The sequence below is a fragment of the Gymnoscopelus microlampas genome (assembly GCF_963454915.1).
Source record: "Gymnoscopelus microlampas genome assembly, chromosome: 1".
Lineage (NCBI taxonomy): Eukaryota > Metazoa > Chordata > Actinopteri > Myctophiformes > Myctophidae > Gymnoscopelus > Gymnoscopelus microlampas.
Window position 1 is genome coordinate 63,397,069 of NC_139962.1, and position 22,123 is coordinate 63,419,191.

At 40.9% G+C, this 22,123-nt stretch overlaps 1 long non-coding RNA gene across 1 annotated transcript; it reads left to right on the plus strand.

Moving 5' to 3' along the window:
- The first annotated feature begins 18,082 nt into the window (after positions 1 to 18,082).
- Positions 18,083 to 20,827, plus strand: LOC311047780. The gene is made up of 4 exons (XR_014601047.1): positions 18,083 to 18,169; positions 19,804 to 19,852; positions 20,319 to 20,366; positions 20,674 to 20,827. It is a non-coding gene; the product is annotated as an uncharacterized lncRNA (long non-coding RNA).
- Positions 20,828 to 22,123: the final 1,296 nt, after the last annotated feature.

The following is a 22,123-nucleotide window of genomic DNA, read 5'->3' on the forward strand; positions in this document are numbered from 1 at the left end:
GGGTCTTGTTTGTAAACAGAGGGACTCTGGATGTAAACAACAGAGGGACTTTAGTTGAGCGCTGCTGTTTACATTTGGCCGAAGTTGGGTTCACAGAGGTGGACCTGGTCGCCACAACAGGTCGGTGCAGCAGAGGTGGAATACTGGACGGAGGCTGGGTGGCGAAGTGGGCAGTAGTAGCAGGATGTTTTCCTTTTTGTCCGCGGTGGTCAGAGAGTACCGCCTCGACTTTGTGCAACGAGGGGTCAACATCTCCAACAGGTCTAGAGCGATTTCCAGGGCGCATTATATCGGAGACTACCGCCTCGCTGTATGAGAGCGAGGGGTCAACATCTCTCGGCCAGGCAGGTGGATGTGCAGCTCTATTCCAGCGCTTTGACCTCTTTGCCCTGGGTGTCGACTGGCATTCCTCCTCAAGGAGTGAACCCAGTAACTCGAAGCTGTTTCTCAGGGGAATTGGTGGAGAGGCAGCGCGCGAGACGTTCCTGCACCGCTTCTGGTTGGAGCGGCGCACAGGAATGAAATCATCCGAGGCAGCGGCGGCCCCGGTTTCGAGGCGTTTCGGCTTAGTACCAAGATTGGGCCAATCCTCCACAGTAATGATGGGACCACCGAACGGCGGATCCACGGCTGGAGGCTCCTTCGGCAGACCCGGTGACACTGAGTCCTGCAGGATAGAGGCCAAGCCTGACGCAGCGGCTACGAAGGTGTCCAAAAAGTCCTCGTCTTCTCGAATTCCACGGAGAAGGGAGACACGGACCTCCAGCTCTTTTATTCTCTGCTCCTGACGGAGACAGCTTTCACAGTTCGGAGAAAAGGTGAGTGAGGCGGGCATGGTAGCCCCAAATGCTAGACCCGGTGATCCACTGGTTCCCTCCTGTAGTTGAGAGGCAGCGGCGGTGCCCGCACTTTGTTTGTAGCTGATCACGGGCGATCAAAGCGACCGATCATCAAAATATTCCACTGTATGTGTAGAAGATAGATAAGACAACAGTGTCCCCCAAAAAATAGGAATTTAAAACACATTAAAAGTAGCTAAAATATTACCATTATTATTATTATTATTATTATTATTATTATTATTATTACCCTTATTATTATTATTATTATTATTATTATTATTATTATTACATTTATCATTATCATCAGTGTCTTGGCTGTACTTACTTAATTTTCACAGTGATTCCAAACTCTTGAACTTAGGCATAACTGCCAACGTATATAAAAATAATCAACATTTTGTAGCACTCCTTTTTGAATTTGAAAGATAACGGAAAGGTCAAGTTACATCGGGCAATTAAAATGTTTAACTTACCATATGCAACGTCAAAAAGACACAGGCCCCGGGGACTTATTCTTGCCATGATGTCAACAAAGGTTGTACTGGAGTGTCAATTCATGTGACATGAGGAACGGCATCATTCTTCTGGGTGCATCATCCAATGAATTACCTCCTGTGTCTCCAACCATGACAACCTGAGAGTATGGTAAAAGTCACAGGAAGGAAAATGCCATATTAAGTGGACAGCTAAGATATTATTCTATCGTTACACCTCTTAAGGTCTTTAAACACCAGGGACATGACGAATAAATTATACAAATACTTCTTTAGAATATATTGATGCTATCGCATCAAAACTATTCATATACTGTATATGATGCCTCATTTTTATAGCCGTTAACCTGATGCCTTTAATAGCGGTGAAAAATCAAACTTGTTTTAAATCAAAATTATGTTGCTTTATTGTCAAATAATAGTGAAGTTCAGTGTGGAGGTACTTACCCGATGTATTCTACTTGAGAGGACCTTCCACCTCTTGATGTACCACATCTAGCATGAAAATAAGAAATACACAACACATTATGAATGAAAAATATACTTGACGCAAGATAGAGACTTCTCACAATGGCCTCATGCCGTGGCACAACTACTTCAGAGAAAACCCAAGAAGAAATTGTATTGTGAACCCAGTATGGTGAATTATATCGAATCGTTGGTTGAGTGAAACTTCACATCCCTACCCTTTCAATATTAACGCTATAAGACTGCTTTTACATTACACTGCTGACTGTAGACTAATGTTTACTAGTTTATCTGTGCCTGTTATGTTTAACTGTGTCAAAAAACTATCATCAGGGTGCCCAAAGCCCTGTGGGAATTTATAACTCAATTCAAAATGTTCCAGGAAAGTCACTACCGTGGGAAACCTGAATCATCTAATTCAATATATATTTTTAAATTACAACCAATTTAAAGCATATTACCCCTCAAATTAACGCCCTGATATTATACTTACTTCGGACTTGGTGGAGGCTCACCAAGTCTTGATCACAGGTGTTTGGAAGCTGAAGTAGCACACGCACACGCACACGCACACGCACACACACACACACACACACACACACACACACACACACACACAAAAACAGATTAGATAGGCTACCTCTGCCTTCCGAAACATCTGTGGACATTTAAATTCAATATGGGCTGGAACAGCGTCGAAAACGACAGCTATCAAACCTACAGTACACCTACTTCATTATCAGCTACTGTATATCAAGTATCGGTTATGGCAAAATACTAACTGTTCTTCACTCTGTTTGGGCCATTCAACTGTACAGGACTTACTTCAATATTTCAACTTAAGATGGCTTACCAATAGATCTTCAATATAGTGTTTACATTCCTCAGAAATGAAAAAAACTTTGAGAAAACGTTGTATTATAGTTGCTTAACAGCACAAATTAAAACCAACAAAATATCAACGTCTAATGGCGTTAGAATTTAACGTTGTGTAGACGTTAACGTCATAACGTTAAGAAGACATTGGGCTTTGGTCTCAATACCCGACAACAGAATGTCGGTATTCTTTGTCAATTTGACGTTAGCATGATACGTTGAACAGATGTTGGGCATTGGTTACTTACCAACACAACTTAAAACCAACAAAAATCAACATTTAATGATGTTAGAACTTAACATTGTGTGGACGTTAGCATAACGACGTTAAGCAGATGTTGGGTTTTGGTTACAATACCCGACAACAGCATGTCAGTATTCTATGTTAATATGACGTTAGCATGATATGTTGAACAGACGTTGGGTATTGGTTACTTACCAACACAACTTAAATCCAACAAAAAAACAACGCTTAATGATGTTAGAATTTGACATTGTGTGAACGTCAGCATAATGACGTTAAGCAGACGTTGGTTTTTGGTTACAATACCTGACAACAGCATGTCAGTATTCTATGTCAATATGACGTCAGCATGATACATTGAACAGACGTTGGGGATTGGTTACTTACCAATCAATCTTCAACATAGTGTTTACATTCCTCTATTATGTTTATTTTTTTTTAGGTGGGCTTTACTGTTAGGCTTGGCCAATATTAGACTGAAAATAATGTCTTACAAGCTAATATAATCAAAACTATGATAAAGGCTACACAAGGCTATTCAAATGCAACCAACCCTTATGCCTGATTTTTAGTTACACAGCACTGTCTCACACAAAAATCAGGCTGTGAGGCATGTGAGCTTTTACCCTTCAATAACACACATTCCCAACTGAAAACATGAATCATGCATGAACAACAGAACTTCACCTAAAATAAGACATTAGCTTTAAAAGCTGCAATTCAAATGTTTAACTCAGCAGCACCAAGCCACCAACACAAAGCAATGGGGATCAGTCCATCTAGTTAATGCAGTATAGCCTCTTTCTAGTTCCCACTGTTTTGCCACAAAAGGCAGGTACTGTAACCATTTTGGGCAAAGGATTTACTCAAACAATGCTGCCAGTTTCAAAAACATGCAAAGAAAAGGAAAAGAAAAAGAAAACAACAAAGCATGACTGATTTGCAATATGAAGAAATCACCTCACTCGGTCATAAACAGAATGTAGAACTTTATTTTAAAAACAAACAGTCAAATATTTAATTTCAAGTTAGAAGGAAATTAATTATGAACTCACCTGTGCAAAAGATTGTGATTCTAGAAGTCCTGGGATGGTCAAAAAAACATCTCCATGCACAAACAAGTATCTCTTCCTGTCTTCTCTCCCTCCAAATTCAAACTGCAGGCTCCTGCAGCAGTTACTGTTGCCCCGCCCAGTCTGGTGTTATACAACTGTGGTCCCACCCACAAGTCCAATGATTCGTCCAATGAAAGAGCAGAACGTTGCTATACTGCTCAGTGATTTGAGGAGACATTTGACAATCCAGTTTGAAATGTATTATTATGACAACATCCATACAACGTTGCAGTCTAACATCATTAGACGTAGATATTTGGTTGGTTTTAGGTTGTGTTGGTAACTAATCAATAACCAACGTCTGTTCAACGTATTATCCCAACGTCAGGTTGACGTCAAATACTGACATGCTGTTGTCGGATATTTGACCAAACCTCAATGTCTGCCCAATGTTATTATGTTAAATGTCAGTTTACATTGTATGTGTCATATGGCATTATGCTGTAGGCCTAATGCAAAAAGTGAAATATTTCCCTCAATCATTTATTTGATTAGCAATTAATATAATGCAAAAATAAAGAACTGCAACAGCTATGAAACATGAACAATGGTGAAAATCAGTACATTTACTCAAGTACTGTTACTTAGCATTGTATTTTTTAAATTCACTTGTGTGTTTCTATCTTTTGATACTTTATTATTTTACTCCACTACATATCAGGGCAAACAATTATTTTACTTTTTGTGATTGATTGATTACTTTATTAGTCCCACTTATTACCTCCCATTTCTCTCTAAAATCCTTGAGAAAGCAGTCGCCAAGCAGTTATGTGATTTTTTACATAACAACAAGCTATTTGAAGCTTTTCAGTCAGGATTCAGAGCACACCATAGCACTGAGACGGCATTGGTGAAGGTCACAAATGACCTCCTGATTGCATCCGATAATAACCTTCTCTCTGTACTGGTTCTGTTGGACCTCAGTGCTGCATTTGATACTATTGATCACCATATTTTGTTGCAGAGACTTGAGCATCTGGTTGGCATTAAGGGTGCTGCATTGAACTGGTTTGAGTCCTATCTGTCTGACAGATTTCAATTTGTAAACGTTAACGATACACCTTCACTACGCGAAAAGGTTAAATACGGAGTCCCACAAGGCTCTGTACTTGGACCAATACTATTCACTCTATATATGCTTCCCTTAGGTGAGATAATTAGGAAACACTCTATAAATTTCCATTGCTATGCAGATGATACACAATTATATCTATCAATGAAGCCAGATGAAACAGATCAACTGGCTAAACTTCAAGCATGTCTTATAGACATCAAGAGTTGGATGACCCGTAATTACCTACTCCTCAACTCGGACAAAACTGAAGTTATTGTACTCGGCCCTAAGCACCTCAGAGATAAATTAATCGATGAGAATTTTACCCTAGATGGTATTACCTTGACCTCCAGGGCCACTGTAAAGAATCTGGGAGTCACGTTTGACCAAGACATGTCCTTTCAGTCCCACATAAAACAAATTTCAAGAAATGCCTTTTTTCACCTGCGTAATATTGCAAAAGTTAGGCACATTCTGTCCCAAAATGATGCAGAAAAACTTGTCCACGCATTTGTTACTTCTAGGCTGGACTATTGCAACGCCTTACTATCAGGCTGCCCAAGTAAGTCCCTAAATAGCCTGCAGCTTGTCCAGAATGCCGCTGCGCGCATACTGACAGGAACCAGAAGAAGAGATCATATCACTCCTTCATTGGCCTCTTTGCACTGGCTCCCGGTTAAATACAGAATAGAGTTTAAAGTTCTCCTCCTCACATACAAGGCTCTCAATGGACAGGCACCAGTATATCTCAAAGAACTCATCGAGCCCCGTAAACCAGCCAGAACACCACTGCGTCCACAGTATGAAAAAATGCTTACGGTTCCAGTAAACCCCCAAAAAACTAGAACAGGAGGTAGAGCATTTAAGTTTCAAGCACCTCAGCTGTGGAACCTTCTCCCAGTCTCAGTCCGTAAAGCAGACACACTCTGTATATTTAAAACTAGACTAAAAACCTTTCTCTATGATAAAGCCTATAGCCGAAGTGTATAGACTCAGTCCCCCTATAGTCATCCTCTCTCCCCCACCGTCCCCTTTCTCCTCTCTCCCCTCGTCCTCTCTCTTCCCGTCCTCCCTTTGGTTGTGTGGGTTTGTGTCCCATTGGTACAATCGTAATTAACCCTGTACGGATTCACGCTCTAGTAAGGCCTGCCACTAATTCTACAACCGGGGACTCGTTCCCCGGAGTTTCTTCTACCACCCACGTCGCAGGTCCATGGACTATTACTATGGACCCCCAGCTGCGGCTCAAGACTGTGACTGCGGACCGGGCCTGGGCCTCTCCATGGAGTCTATGGACTGTTACTACGGACCCCCAGCTGCGGCTCAAGACTGTGACTGCGGACCGGACCGGGCCTCTCTCCATGGAGCACGACCTGGACACGACCGTGGACTTCTACTACACTACACTATACCGCATATTATATTATCTTAAACATTTTTATATTATTCCATTATATACTGCATACACACTATTGCTGTACTATATTATACTATCATATGCTAGTATCTTACACTATTATATTTGCTATTATTGTTATTGTTACTGCTTGCACTGTATCTCTTTCTGTCTCTCCTCTGTCTCTCCCTTTCTCTCTCTCTTCTTTCCCCCAACACGGTCGAGGCAGAAGGCCCCCGCCCTAGAGCCTAGGGTCTGCCTGACGTTTCTTCCTGTTGAATTAAGAGGGAGTTTTTCGTTGCCACTGTCGCAAAATTGCTTGCTCAGGGTGGGATGTTGGGTCTCTTCTCTACATGTAAAGTGTCTTGAGACAACTTGTTGTGATTTGACACTTTAATAAAATTGAATTGAATTGAATTGAATAGTCAGAAATGTAAACAGCATGAGGTACAGTCATGCATTTAGGCTGAAAGGGTAACAAAAAAAGTGTCTGTCTGTCTGTCTGTCTGTCTGTCTGTCTGTCTGTCTGTCTGTCTGTCTGTCTGTCCATCTGTCCGCCCTTCCGTCCACCCAGTAGTACATACATAGTGGTGTGGATGATAAACGGTGTCACAGTCACACACTCTTGCTCCATATGTCACAACTAAGGAAGACCCTGGTTTTGAGGTAGGCCGGTGTCTATGCATTGTAATGTATTGATGCATTTCTTTTCATATGGGTTTATTATTTAGGGCAGCATAGGTTACTGGTTAGATAATCAGAAGGTCCCCGGTTTGCCTCAAAGGCCCTGGACGGGGCGAAGTGTCCTGAGCAAGACACTGTAGGGGTGGACCCTACAGTCCACCCACCCCAAGCGCTCAACATAAAACATTTGAGCAGCCATAAGCTGAAACTGAATTTGCCCTCTGGAACTAAGGAAGGTCTCCTGAAGCAAACTAAGGGCAAATTATTGACGATAAAGAGTTGACATGGCTGTCTACCTACCTCACTGTCGGTCGCATTCCTTTAAGATGCAGCTGGCTGATCACCGACAACTAACATCTGCTAAAGCGGAAGGGAAAAGGTATAACTGGCCTTAACCATGTTGCCTTGGCTCTAAATCCACACTGGCAAAGAAACCTGTAGCTAATCAGTCTCATATACAGCCACAGGTTCACTATAGGTGGGATGCTGGCATGTGCCCCAGGAGCAACTTGATGGTATTTGTCTGAAAGTCAAATTCAGTTATCTGGAAAAGGCTGAGAGTTATAGAACTGCACAAACACCTTTCTGGACCATGGGGTGGCCCTGTAGCTCATCTGGAAGAATATAGTTGAACCACAGATGAAACAGCTACCAATTGCTCTGGTTGGACTATTGCAGGTTAAACAGATGCTAGATCATTACTCTATGTCAGAACCTTCAGTACTTATTGTCCATATTCTACAGCCAGACTATGTTGGATTTTGTTTAAGTAACAGCCACATTAACCCAGCAAAATATCTACATCTAATGAGGTTTGAATGTTGAGGAGATCTTTTCATTATGAAGTTTAGCAGACATTGAGTTTTGGTCACAATACCCGACAATAGCATGTCAGTATTCTACATCAACACGACGTTGGCATAATACGTTGAATAGACGTTGATTATTGGTCAGTTACCAACACAACCTAAAACCAACCAAATATCAACGTCTAATGATGTTAGACTGCAACGTTGTGTGGACGTTGTCATAATAACGTTGGGCAGACACTGAGGTTTGGTCAAAAATCTGACAAAAGCATGTCAGTATTCGACGTCAACCTGACGTTGGGATAATACGTTGAACAAACGTTAGTTAATGGTTAGTTACCAACACAACCTAAAACCAACCAAATATCTACGTCTGATGATGTTAGACTGCAACGTTGTGTGGATGTTATCATAATAACATTGGGCAGACATTGAGGTTTGGTCAAATATCCGACAACAGCATGTCAGTATTCAACGTCAAACTGACGTTGAGATAATACGTTGGACAGACGTTGGTTATTGTTTAGTTACCAACACAACCTAAAACCAACCAAATATCAACGTCTGATGATGTTAGACTGCAACGTTGTGTGGACGTTCTCATAATAACGTTGGGCAGACATTTAGGTTTGGTCAAGAATCCGACAACAGCATGTCAGTATTCGACGTCAACATGACGTTGGGATAATACGTTGAACAGACGTTGGTTATTGGTTAGTTACCAACACAACCTAAAAGCAACCAAATATCAACGTCTGATGATGTTAGACTGCAACATTTTGTGGACGTTGTCATAATAACGTTGGGCAGACATTGAGGTTTGGTCAAGAATCCGACAACAGCATGTCAGTATTCGACGTCAACATGACGTTGGGATATTACGTTGAATAGACGTTGGTTATTGGTCAGTTACCAACACAACCTAAAACCAACCAAATATCAACGTCTGATGATGTTAGACTGCAACGTTGTGTGGACGTTTGTCATAATAACGTTGGGCAGACATTGAGGTTTGGTCAAGAATCCGACAACAGCATGTCAGTATTCGACGTCAACATGACGTTGTGATATTACGTTGAAAAGACGTTGGTTATTGGTCAGTTACCAACACAACCTAAAACCAACCAAATATCAACGTCTAATGATGTTAGACTGCAACGTTGTGTGGACGTTGTCATAAAAACGTTGGGCAGACATTGAGGTTTGGTCAAGAATCCGACAACAGCATGTCAGTATTCGACGTCAACATGACGTTGGGATATTACGTTGAATAGACGTTGGTTATTGGTCAGTTACCAACACAACCTAAAACCAACCAAATATCAACGTCTAATGATGTTAGACTGCAACGTTGTGTGGACGTTGTCATAATAACGTTGGGCAGACACTGAGGTTTGGTCAAGAATCCGACAACAGCATGTCAGTATTCGACGTCAACATGACGTTGGGATATTACGTTGAATAGACGTTGGTTATTGGTCAGTTACCAACACAACCTAAAACCAACCAAATATCAACGTCTGATGATGTTAGACTACAACGTTGTGTGGACGTTGTCATAATAACGTTGGGCAGACATTGAGGTTTGGTCAAGAATCCGACAACAGCATGTCAGTATTCAACGTCAACATGACGTTGGGATATTACGTTGAATAGACGTTGGTTATTGGTCAGTTACCAACACAACCTAAAACCAACCAAATATCAACGTCTGATTATGTTAGACTGCAACGTTGTGTGGACGTTTGTCATAATAACGTTGGGCAGACATTGAGGTTTGGTCAAGAATCCGACAACAGCATGTCAGTATTCGACGTCAACATGACGTTGTGATATTACGTTGAAAAGACGTTGGTTATTGGTCAGTTACCAACACAACCTAAAACCAACCAAATATCAACGTTTAATGATGTTAGACTGCAACGTTGTGTGGACGTTGTCATAAAAACGTTGGGCAGACATTGAGGTTTGGTCAAGAATCCGACAACAGCATGTCAGTATTCGACGTCAACATGACGTTGGGATATTACGTTGAATAGACGTTGGTTATTGGTCAGTTACCAACACAACCTAAAACCAACCAAATATCAACGTCTAATGATGTTAGACTGCAACGTTGTGTGGACGTTGTCATAATAACGTTGGGCAGACACTGAGGTTTGGTCAAGAATCCGACAACAGCATGTCAGTATTCGACGTCAACATGACGTTGGGATATTACGTTGAATAGACGTTGGTTATTGGTCAGTTACCAACACAACCTAAAACCAACCAAATATCAACGTCTGATGATGTTAGACTGCAACGTTGTGTGGACGTTGTCATAATAACGTTGGGCAGACATTGAGGTTTGGTCAAGAATCCGACAACAGCATGTCAGTATTCGACGTCAACATGACGTTGGGATATTACGTTGAATAGACGTTGGTTATTGGTCAGTTACCAACACAACCTAAAACCAACCAAATATCAACGTCAATTGACGTCAAATTAATACGTTGATACAACGTTGGAAGTTGACGTTGGTCCAACGTTGGATTTTGGTTAGCTGACGTCACAACCTAAATCCAACCAAAAATCAACGTCAACGGACGTCGCGTGCCAGCTGGGAAGGTAAGTTTGTCTTTACTGTTCAACTAGAAACGTTACAAAATGGAGTTCCATTCAACTGCATACAGGCAGCACACTCAAGAAAGACACTCCCCCCAGCCCAGCACTTAAAGGGACAGAGACTACGTACACAAATAGCCAACAACAATAACTGTGTGTAGTTAATACGCAACACATGTCAAAAAATCACACCCTGTGTGAAGGAAGCGGTGCCTTTGGGGCGGGGCTTAACTCATTTTAGTTCGTCCCTATTGGTCGTCTGAGTCCACTTACCAAATGTGTACTTGGTAGCATGCTGCAAACTGGAATAATGGCTGTGTAAAGCCCAGCCAATGGGCAGAAAGAGGGGGCGGGGCTTAAGTAATTACAGTTCGTCCCTATTGGTGGTTTTAGTCCATGTACAAAATGTGTACTCCGTAGCATGCTGCGAACTTGAGTTATGGCTGTTTAAAGGCCAGCCAATGGGAAGACAGAGGGGGCGGGGCTTCAGCAATTCATGCTCGTCCCTATTGGTGGTCTAAGTCCACATACCAAATTTGGACTTGGTGGCATGCTGCAAACTGGAGTTATAGCTGTTTAAAATCCCGTGCTCATCCCGTGCTCATACGGGCGGACGGACATAACATACGCTGGGTGTCCCTGGAACACTGGGGCGGGGCTTCAGGAATGCATGCTTGTCCCTATTGGTGGTCTAAGTCCACATACCAAATGTGGACTTGGTGGCATGCTGCAAACTGGAGTTATAGCTGTTTAAAATCCCGTGCTCATCCCGTGCTCATACGGGCGGACGGACATAACATACGCTGGGGGTCCCTGGACCCCTCTTTGATAACTTCAGGAATGCATGCTCGTCCCTATTGGTGGTCTAAGTCCACATACCAAATGTGGACTTGGTGGCATGCTGCAAACTGGAGTTATAGCTGTTTAAAATCCTGTGCTCATCCCGTGCTCATACGGGCGGATGGACATAACATACGCTGGGGGTCCCTGGACCCCTCTTTGATAACTTCAGCAATTCATGCTCGTCCCTATTGGTGGTCTAAGTCCACATACCAAATTTGGACTTGGTGGCATGCTGCACACTGGAGTTATAGCTGTTTAAAATCCCGTGCTCATCCCGTGCTCATACGGGCGGACGGACATAACATACGCTTTGATAACCAGTGGCACGTGTGGCCAATGAGAGGAGAGATGGCATAGGCAATCTCCAAGTCCGTGTGTGTGTGTGTGTGTGTGTGTGTGTGTGTGTGTGTGTGTGTGTGTGTGTGTGTGCGCGTGTGCGTGTGTTTGTATGTGTTTCTTCTTTGCCGTGCTCATCCCGTGCTCATACGGACGGACGGACGGACGGACGGACGGACGGACGGACGGACGGACGGACGGACGGACGGACGGACACGGAGACAAAGTCAAGTGTAGAGCGGTTGGCACCGCTAAAAACAGTAACTGTGTTAGTAAATGCACAATAACCCTTTCCCAACATCCTCTCAGCCTGCACATTTGATGAGGGATGATATGGTGCCATCGTGACATGGCGAATGCCATTTCTGTTTGCAAATGCCTTGAACTCACTTGAAGTGAACGCTGCGCCATTGTCAGATGCCAGAATTTCAATTTCAGAGAATATACTGTATATATTTAATTAATGTATTTATCCCTTAAATATCTTTCATCACAATAGGATTAGTGTTGAGGGGGGCTTACCGTCAACTTTCACGAGCAAAACAAAAATGAAAAATAAAACAATTCATCAATGTGCTCAATATAAATATAATATATAATAATGTAATAAATCGTATCGGCCAATGTGACCCTGTAGTCCATGAGCCAGAGCCTCACATTTGGAACATGATTATTAAATGGGTTGTAAAGCTAGGTGTGATTTTTTTGACTAGCTGTACATCTCTACTTCACAGTTTGGCATGATAACCATTGCAGACTAGTAGCTGAGTGGTACAGCATAGAGATATTCAAAGATTTGCACACATTTTCACGATAAAAAAAAATAGCAATATAATAAAATATCTAGATCTGCTACTTTTGAAGAGCCAAAGAAATCTAAAAATGACAGATAATTTCCCGGTCTAAATGGGTTAAAGTAAATGTTCTAAGCATGATTAACACGTCTGGGAAAGTGACCACGTAGGGAGAGAAGATGTCTCCCACAGGAGATGGAGCATGAGTTATTACATTAGGTCAAAGTCAACTTATGGGGAAATTGTTGTATTTTGTTATACCTAGAAATCACATGCAGATAACCATATGGCCTTTAGTCACAAGATGGTTAATATAGCGTAAATCTAAGAAATATATGAGAAGAGGTGGAGGAGAGACCTATTACCTACTGACAGAAGGGCTATAAATATTACTTATGTGTGTAATGGAAGAATTGAACAGAGGATTGGAACAGAGATGAGCTCATGAGCACTGCCTGCTTCTGCTATGATGTTTGTAACCTGACTGTACACAAATACACTGAGATTGAAGATCCTCCTTCAACTAATTATAGGGTTAAAAAGTAATATTACTTTGATTGTAAAGTAATAATCAAAGCTAAAGTGTAGTCTTTTACCTGAGCAGGTGAGTCCAACAGTCTTGTCAGGTGAGCAGGTGTTTCTAGTTGAGTCTGAGGTTCTACAGTCCAGGAGAACAGACTCGTTGCCTTCACACTGGAACTCTTTGGTCCACATTGGAGCCTTCACTTCTCCATAGAGCGCCCCCTGGAGGGCTGAAGGAGTCCCACAGTCAAGCTGCCTACAGACCACCTCTGCATCCTGCTGGTCAAAGTCACCTTCACACACTGAGACCCACGACTGATTAGACTTCACCTCCACTCTGCCTGAACACATACTAGTCCCATTCACCAACCTCACTGACCCTGGAGAGAGAGAAGAGAGAGAGAGAGAGAGAGAGAGAGAGAGAGAGAGAGAGAGAGAGAGAGAGAGAGAGAGAGAGAGAGAGAGAGAGAGAGAGAGAGATTTTTATTAAATAATCAGTGTATATAGACACAGGACTTTTTGTTTGCCTCAGGGAGTCCTTCTCTGCCTCTCGCCAAAACCCGCTCCCCGGGGGAGAAGTAGAATGGAAACTGAAAGCCCTTCAGATCCAGTGTGTAAAGTAACTACAAGTACATTTACTCAAGTACTGTACTTAAGTGCTATTTTGTGGTATTTTCACTTTACTGGAGTATTTCCAATTGTCAGGACTTTTACTTTTACTCAACTACATCTCAGAGGTAAATATTATTCTTTTACACCACTACAATTATTTGAAAACTTTAGTTACTAGTTATTTTGATTATTATATCAAGACATACATTAACCACTATAAAATTCGCCCATTTGAAAATAGCCGATCTACAAGGTCATAATGTGTCGCAATGCGACACATTGTGAGCTTGTAGATCGGCTCTTTTCAAAAGATTTTAATACATTTTATACATTTGAAAACTTCTGAAATGGGACATTCGGCATAATGAGTACTTTCTACTTTTGGTACTTTAAGTACATTTTGATACCAATACTTTGGTACTTCTACTCAAGTTATTTTTTCATTTTGGACTTTTGCTTTTAACAGAGTATTTCTACATTGCAATATTGATACTTTTACTTAAGTAAAAAATGTGTGTACTTTTACCACCACCGCGTATTGTGGTGATTAGCGGTGCATCGCCACTACCCCTGACTTAATATGTGTCTGTTCATTCACGTGATGACGGTGGCCAGCCACACTGGCTTTTATGAATGTCTGTCTGTTACGGCCAGTGGCCGTTGTTATTATTATTAGTATTATTATTAGGTTATTTGTTAAGGTGCTGTCATGCTTGTTTTCTATATTCCATATAGTAAGAGTTGCAACATAATGAATGAGAGCGCTGGCCTGGGCGTTCGCTGATTGTGTCATTGACAATCTCATTCATTCCGTGGCATGGGGGCGTGGCTTGATGACGGATCGGCACGTGGGGAGTGATCGCCCCCACGGATTGGTCTGCTTACTCCGTTTCCATGGCTACGACCGACAGGCCGGCACCAGCTCTCCTACAAAGGCTCATTCGTATCTGACACTTGTTGGGGAAACATCAGCACTCACTAGTGCGAGCGGAGTTCTGTTCCTCCTTTCCCCCACCACCTACTCTGTGAAACATACCAATGACTGTGGTGCCTTGAGAAGCCCTTCGGGGAATCCTCTGTTATATTTAGTTATCGTTTGTTATTGGTTAGCCTACTTTGTACTTTGCTCTGTTGCTTCCCAGCTGGCACGCGACGTCCGTTGACGTTGATTTTTGGTTGGATTTAGGTTGTGACGTCAGCTAACCAAAATCCAACGTTGGACCAACGTCAACTTCCAACGTTGTATCAACGTATTAATTTGATGTCAATTGACGTTGATATTTGGTTGGTTTTAGGTTGTGTTGGTAACTGACCAATAACCAACGTCTATTCAACGTAATATCCCAACGTCATGTTGACGTCGAATACTGACATGCTGTTGTCGGATTCTTGACCAAACCTCAATGTCTGCCCAACGTTATTATGACAACGTCCACACAACGTTGCAGTCTAACATCATCAGACGTTGATATTTGGTTGGTTTTAGGTTGTGTTGGTAACTGACCAATAACCAACGTCTATTCAACGTAATATCCCAACGTCATGTTGACGTCGAATACTGACATGCTGTTGTCGGATTCTTGACCAAACCTCAGTGTCTGCCCAACGTTATTATGACAACGTCCACACAACGTTGCAGTCTAACATCATTAGACGTTGATATTTGGTTGGTTTTAGGTTGTGTTGGTAACTGACCAATAACCAACGTCTATTCAACGTAATATCCCAACGTCATGTTGACGTCGAATACTGACATGCTGTTGTCGGATTCTTGACCAAACCTCAATGTCTGCCCAACGTTATTATGACAACGTCCACACAATGTTGCAGTCTAACATCATCAGACGTTGATATTTGGTTGCTTTTAGGTTGTGTTGGTAACTGACCAATAACCAACGTCTGTTCAACGTATTATCCCAACGTCATGTTGACGTCGAATACTGACATGCTGTTGTCGGATTCTTGACCAAACCTAAATGTCTGCCCAACGTTATTATGAGAACGTCCACACAACGTTGCAGTCTAACATCATCAGACGTTGATATTTGGTTGGTTTTAGGTTGTGTTGGTAACTAACCAATAACCAACGTCTGTCCAACGTATTATCTCAACGTCAGTTTGACGTTGAATACTGACATGCTGTTGTCGGATATTTGACCAAACCTCAATGTCTGCCCAATGTTATTATGATAACATCCACACAACGTTGCAGTCTAACATCATCAGACGTAGATATTTGGTTGGTTTTAGGTTGTGTTGGTAACTAACCATTAACTAACGTTTGTTCAACGTATTATCCCAACGTCAGGTTGACGTCGAATACTGACATGCTTTTGTCAGATTTTTGACCAAACCTCAGTGTCTGCCCAACGTTATTATGACAACGTCCACACAACGTTGCAGTCTAACATCATTAGACGTTGATATTTGGTTGGTTTTAGGTTGTGTTGGTAACTGACCAATAATCAACGTCTATTCAACGTATTATGCCAACGTCGTGTTGATGTAGAATACTGACATGCTATTGTCGGGTATTGTGACCAAAACCCAATGTCTGCTAAACTTCATAATGAAAATATCTCCTCAACATTCAAACCTCATTAGATGTAGATATTTTGCTGGGTTAATGTGGCTGTTACTTAAACAAAATCCAACATAGTCTGGCTGTAGAATATGGACAATAAGTACTGAAGGTTCTGACATAGAGTAATGATCTAGCATCTGTTTAACCTGCAATAGTCCAACCAGAGCAATTGGTAGCTGTTTCATCTGTGGTTCAACTATATTCTTCCAGATGAGCTACAGGGCCACCCCATGGCCCAGAGAGGTGTTTGTGCAGTTCTATAACCCTCAGCCTTTTCCAGATAACTGAATTTGACTTTCAGACAAATACCATCAAGTTGCTCCTGGGGCACATGCCAGCATCCCACCTATAGTGAACCCGTGGCTGTATATGAGACTGATTAGCTACAGGTTTCTTTGCCAGTGTGGATTTAGAGCCAAGGCAACATGGTTAAGGCCAGTTATACCTTTTCCCTTCCGCTTTAGCAGTTGTTAGTTGTCGGTGATCAGCCAGCTGCATCTTAAAGGAATGCGACCGACAGTGAGGTAGGTAGACAGCCATGTCAACTCTTTATCGTCAATAATTTGCCCTTAGTTTGCTTCAGGAGACCTTCCTTAGTTCCAGAGGGCAAATTCAGTTTCAGCTTATGGCTGCTCAAATGTTTTATGTTGAGCGCTTGGGGTGGGTGGACTGTAGGGTCCACCCCTACAGTGTCTTGCTCAGGACACTTCGCCCCGTCCAGGGCCTTTGAGGCAAACCGGGGACCTTCTGATTATCTAACCAGTAACCTATGCTGCCCTAAATAATAAACCCATATGAAAAGAAATGCATCAATACATTACAATGCATAGACACCGGCCTACCTCAAAACCAGGGTCTTCCTTAGTTGTGACATATGGAGCAAGAGTGTGTGACTGTGACACCGTTTATCATCCACACCACTATGTATGTACTACTGGGTGGACGGAAGGGCGGACAGATGGACAGACAGACAGACAGACAGACAGACAGACAGACAGACAGACAGACAGACAGACAGACAGACAGACAGACAGACAGACAGACAGACAGACAGACACTTTTTTTGTTACCCTTTCAGCCTAAATGCATGACTGTACCTCATGCTGTTTACATTTCTGACTAATAAAGTAATCAATCAATCACAAAAAGTAAAATAATTGTTTGCCCTGATATGTAGTGGAGTAAAATAATAAAGTATCAAAAGATAGAAACACACAAGTGAATTTAAAAAATACAATGCTAAGTACAGTACTTGAGTAAATGTACTGATTTTCACCATTGTTCATGTTTCATAGCTGTTGCAGTTCTTTATTTTTGCATTATATTAATTGCTAATCAAATAAATGATTGAGGGAAATATTTCACTTTTTGCATTAGGCCTACAGCATAATGCCATATGACACATACAATGTAAACTGACATTTAACATAATAACATTGGGCAGACATTGAGGTTTGGTCAAATATCCGACAACAGCATGTCAGTATTTGACGTCAACCTGACGTTGGGATAATACGTTGAACAGACGTTGGTTATTGATTAGTTACCAACACAACCTAAAACCAACCAAATATCTACGTCTAATGATGTTAGACTGCAACGTTGTATGGATGTTGTCATAATAATACATTTCAAACTGGATTGTCAAATGTCTCCTCAAATCACTGAGCAGTATAGCAACGTTCTGCTCTTTCATTGGACGAATCATTGGACTTGTGGGTGGGACCACAGTTGTATAACACCAGACTGGGCGGGGCAACAGTAACTGCTGCAGGAGCCTGCAGTTTGAATTTGGAGGGAGAGAAGACAGGAAGAGATACTTGTTTGTGCATGGAGATGTTTTTTTGACCATCCCAGGACTTCTAGAATCACAATCTTTTGCACAGGTGAGTTCATAATTAATTTCCTTCTAACTTGAAATGAAATATTTGACTGTTTGTTTTTAAAATAAAGTTCTACATTCTGTTTATGACCGAGTGAGGTGATTTCTTCATATTGCAAATCAGTCATGCTTTGTTGTTTTCTTTTCCTTTTCTTTGCATGTTTTTGAAACTGGCAGCATTGTTTGAGTAAATCCTTTGCCCAAAATGGTTACAGTACCTGCCTTTTGTGGCAAAACAGTGGGAACTAGAAAGAGGCTATACTGCATTAACTAGATGGACTGATCCCCATTGCTTTGTGTTGGTGGCTTGGTGCTGCTGAGTTAAACATTTGAATTGCAGCTTTTAAAGCTAATGTCTTATTTTAGGTGAAGTTCTGTTGTTCATGCATGATTCATGTTTTCAGTTGGGAATGTGTGTTATTGAAGGGTAAAAGCTCACATGCCTCACAGCCTGATTTTTGTGTGAGACAGTGCTGTGTAACTAAAAATCAGGCATAAGGGTTGGTTGCATTTGAATAGCCTTGTGTAGCCTTTATCATAGTTTTGATTATATTAGCTTGTAAGACATTATTTTCAGTCTAATATTGGCCAAGCCTAACAGTAAAGCCCACCTAAAAAAAATAAACATAATAGAGGAATGTAAACACTATGTTGAAGATTGATTGGTAAGTAACCAATCCCCAACGTCTGTTCAATGTATCATGCTGACGTCATATTGACATAGAATACTGACATGCTGTTGTCAGGTATTGCAACCAAAAACCAACGTCTGCTTAACGTCATTATGCTGACGTTCACACAATGTAAAATTCTAACATCATTAAGCGTTGTTTTTTTGTTGGATTTAAGTTGTGTTGGTAAGTAACCAATACCCAACGTCTGTTCAACATATCATGCTAACGTCATATTAACATAGAATACTGACATGCTGTTGTCGGGTATTGTAACCAAAACCCAACATCTGCTTAACGTCGTTATGCTAACGTCCACACAATGTTAAGTTCTAACATCATTAAATGTTGATTTTTGTTGGTTTTAAGTTGTGTTGGTAAGTAACCAATGCCCAACATCTGTTCAACGTATCATGCTAACGTCAAATTGACAAAGAATACCGACATTCTGTTGTCGGGTATTGAGACCAAAGTCCAATGTCTTCTTAACGTTATGACGTTAACGTCTACACAACGTTAAATTCTAACGCCATTAGACGTTGATATTTTGTTGGTTTTAATTTGTGCTGTTAAGCAACTATAATACAACGTTTTCTCAAAGTTTTTTTCATTTCTGAGGAATGTAAACACTATATTGAAGATCTATTGGTAAGCCATCTTAAGTTGAAATATTGAACTAAGTCCTGTACAGTTGAATGGCCCAAACAGAGTGAAGAACAGTTAGTATTTTGCCATAACCGATACTTGATATACAGTAGCTGATAATGAAGTAGGTGTACTGTAGGTTTGATAGCTGTCGTTTTCGACGCTGTTCCAGCCCATATTGAATTTAAATGTCCACAGATGTTTCGGAAGGCAGAGGTAGCCTATCTAATCTGTTTTTGTGTGTGTGTGTGTGTGTGTGTGTGTGTGTGTGTGTGTGTGTGTGTGTGTGTGTGTGTGTGTGCGTGTGCGTGTGCTACTTCAGCTTCCAAACACCTGTGATCAAGACTTGGTGAGCCTCCACCAAGTCCGAAGTAAGTATAATATCAGGGCGTTAATTTGAGGGGTAATATGCTTTAAATTGGTTGTAATTTAAAAATATATATTGAATTAGATGATTCAGGTTTCCCACGGTAGTGACTTTCCTGGAACATTTTGAATTGAGTTATAAATTCCCACAGGGCTTTGGGCACCCTGATGATAGTTTTTTGACACAGTTAAACATAACAGGCACAGATAAACTAGTAAACATTAGTCTACAGTCAGCAGTGTAATGTAAAAGCAGTCTTATAGCGTTAATATTGAAAGGGTAGGGATGTGAAGTTTCACTCAACCAACGATTCGATATAATTCACCATACTGGGTTCACAATACAATTTCTTCTTGGGTTTTCTCTGAAGTAGTTGTGCCACGGCATGAGGCCATTGTGAGAAGTCTCTATCTTGCGTCAAGTATATTTTTCATTCATAATGTGTTGTGTATTTCTTATTTTCATGCTAGATGTGGTACATCAAGAGGTGGAAGGTCCTCTCAAGTAGAATACATCGGGTAAGTACCTCCACACTGAACTTCACTATTATTTGACAATAAAGCAACATAATTTTGATTTAAAACAAGTTTGATTTTTCACCGCTATTAAAGGCATCAGGTTAACGGCTATAAAAATGAGGCATCATATACAGTATATGAAAAGTTTTGATGCGATAGCATCAATATATTCTAAAGAAGTATTTGTATAATTTATTCGTCATGTCCCTGGTGTTTAAAGACCTTAAGAGGTGTAACGATAGAATAATATCTTAGCTGTCCACTTAATATGGCATTTTCCTTCCTGTGACTTTTACCATACTCTCAGGTTGTCATGGTTGGAGACACAGGAGGTAATTCATTGGATCATGCACCCAGAAGAATGATGCCGTTCCTCATGTCACATGAATTGACACTCCAGTACAACCTTTGTTGACATCATGGCAAGAATAAGTCCCCGGGGCCTGTGTCTTTTTGACGTTGCATATGGTAAGTTAAACATTTTAATTGCCCGATGTAACTTGACCTTTCCGTTATCTTTCAAATTCAAAAAGGAGTGCTACAAAATGTTGATTATTTTTATATACGTTGGCAGTTATGCCTAAGTTCAAGAGTTTGGAATCACTGTGAAAATTAAGTAAGTACAGCCAAGACACTGATGATAATGATAAATGTAATAATAATAATAATAATAATAATAATAATAATAAGGGTAATAATAATAATAATAATAATAATAATAATAATAATAATAATAATAATAATAATAATAATAATAATAATAATGGTAATTATAACAATGATAATCGACTGGTTCTTTAGAACCGGACTCAAGAGCCACTCTGAAGGCCTAGCTGGGTTGTAAGGCCAGCTAGTCGTCCTGAATATGCAATCTGTGATTAACTGGGTTGTAAGGCCAGCCAATCTCCTGGTACTCAGGAGAGAGTTAAGATGTCTCTCGGAATCGCTCTGGAATGTGCCTATCTGAGAGGTTTCGAGCTTCTTCTTATAATGCTGGCTTGCGGTCCTGACATCACTATGATGATGTCAGATAGTGTCAGACGTCTCCCTATATGGAGCTGCCGATGTTAGTTATGGCCAAATATGGGATCAAGACTTCAGCCCTGGACGTGATGGCTATGTCTATACATAGAGTTTCGGGGAAGGGTTCGCTGATGTCAGACTCCGTACAAATGGCACGTTTGGGTCTCTATGACGACTTTGCAGGTCTATTATCTCCATCTATGGGGATCTCCATATATAGGCTATTGCTGGCAACTATGCCCTGAATGTTTCCTAAGTATGCCCTGAATGTTCGTAACAGTAATAGTAATAATAATAAGGGTAATAATAATAATAATAATAACTTATATTCTTCAACATTTCTGTTCATTAAATAATCCACCAAGTGCAGCAATATCTTTAAAGACCTTAGGCATTCTAGATGTCATATTCTCTAGATATCCGTGTCAAATTTCACCCCATATTTTCAGTAGAATTTGCCGTACTTTGAGACTGGTTTGTATAAAACTTCTCATGAACCTTACGGTATAGCTGTTCCCAACATAGGATTTAGATCAAGCAATTGTGATGGCCCTTCCATCAGAGACAGTACTCATATCTGCAAACTCAGTTAATTTCAAAATCATAATTTCTCACTGATTCCAAACTTTTGAACAGATATCTGTCAGTCAATAAAGATGTTTCATAATGTAAAAATCAAGTTAGAGTTATTAAAATAGCTTATTCCTGTCATTTATCTTTAGGGGAACTAAAGA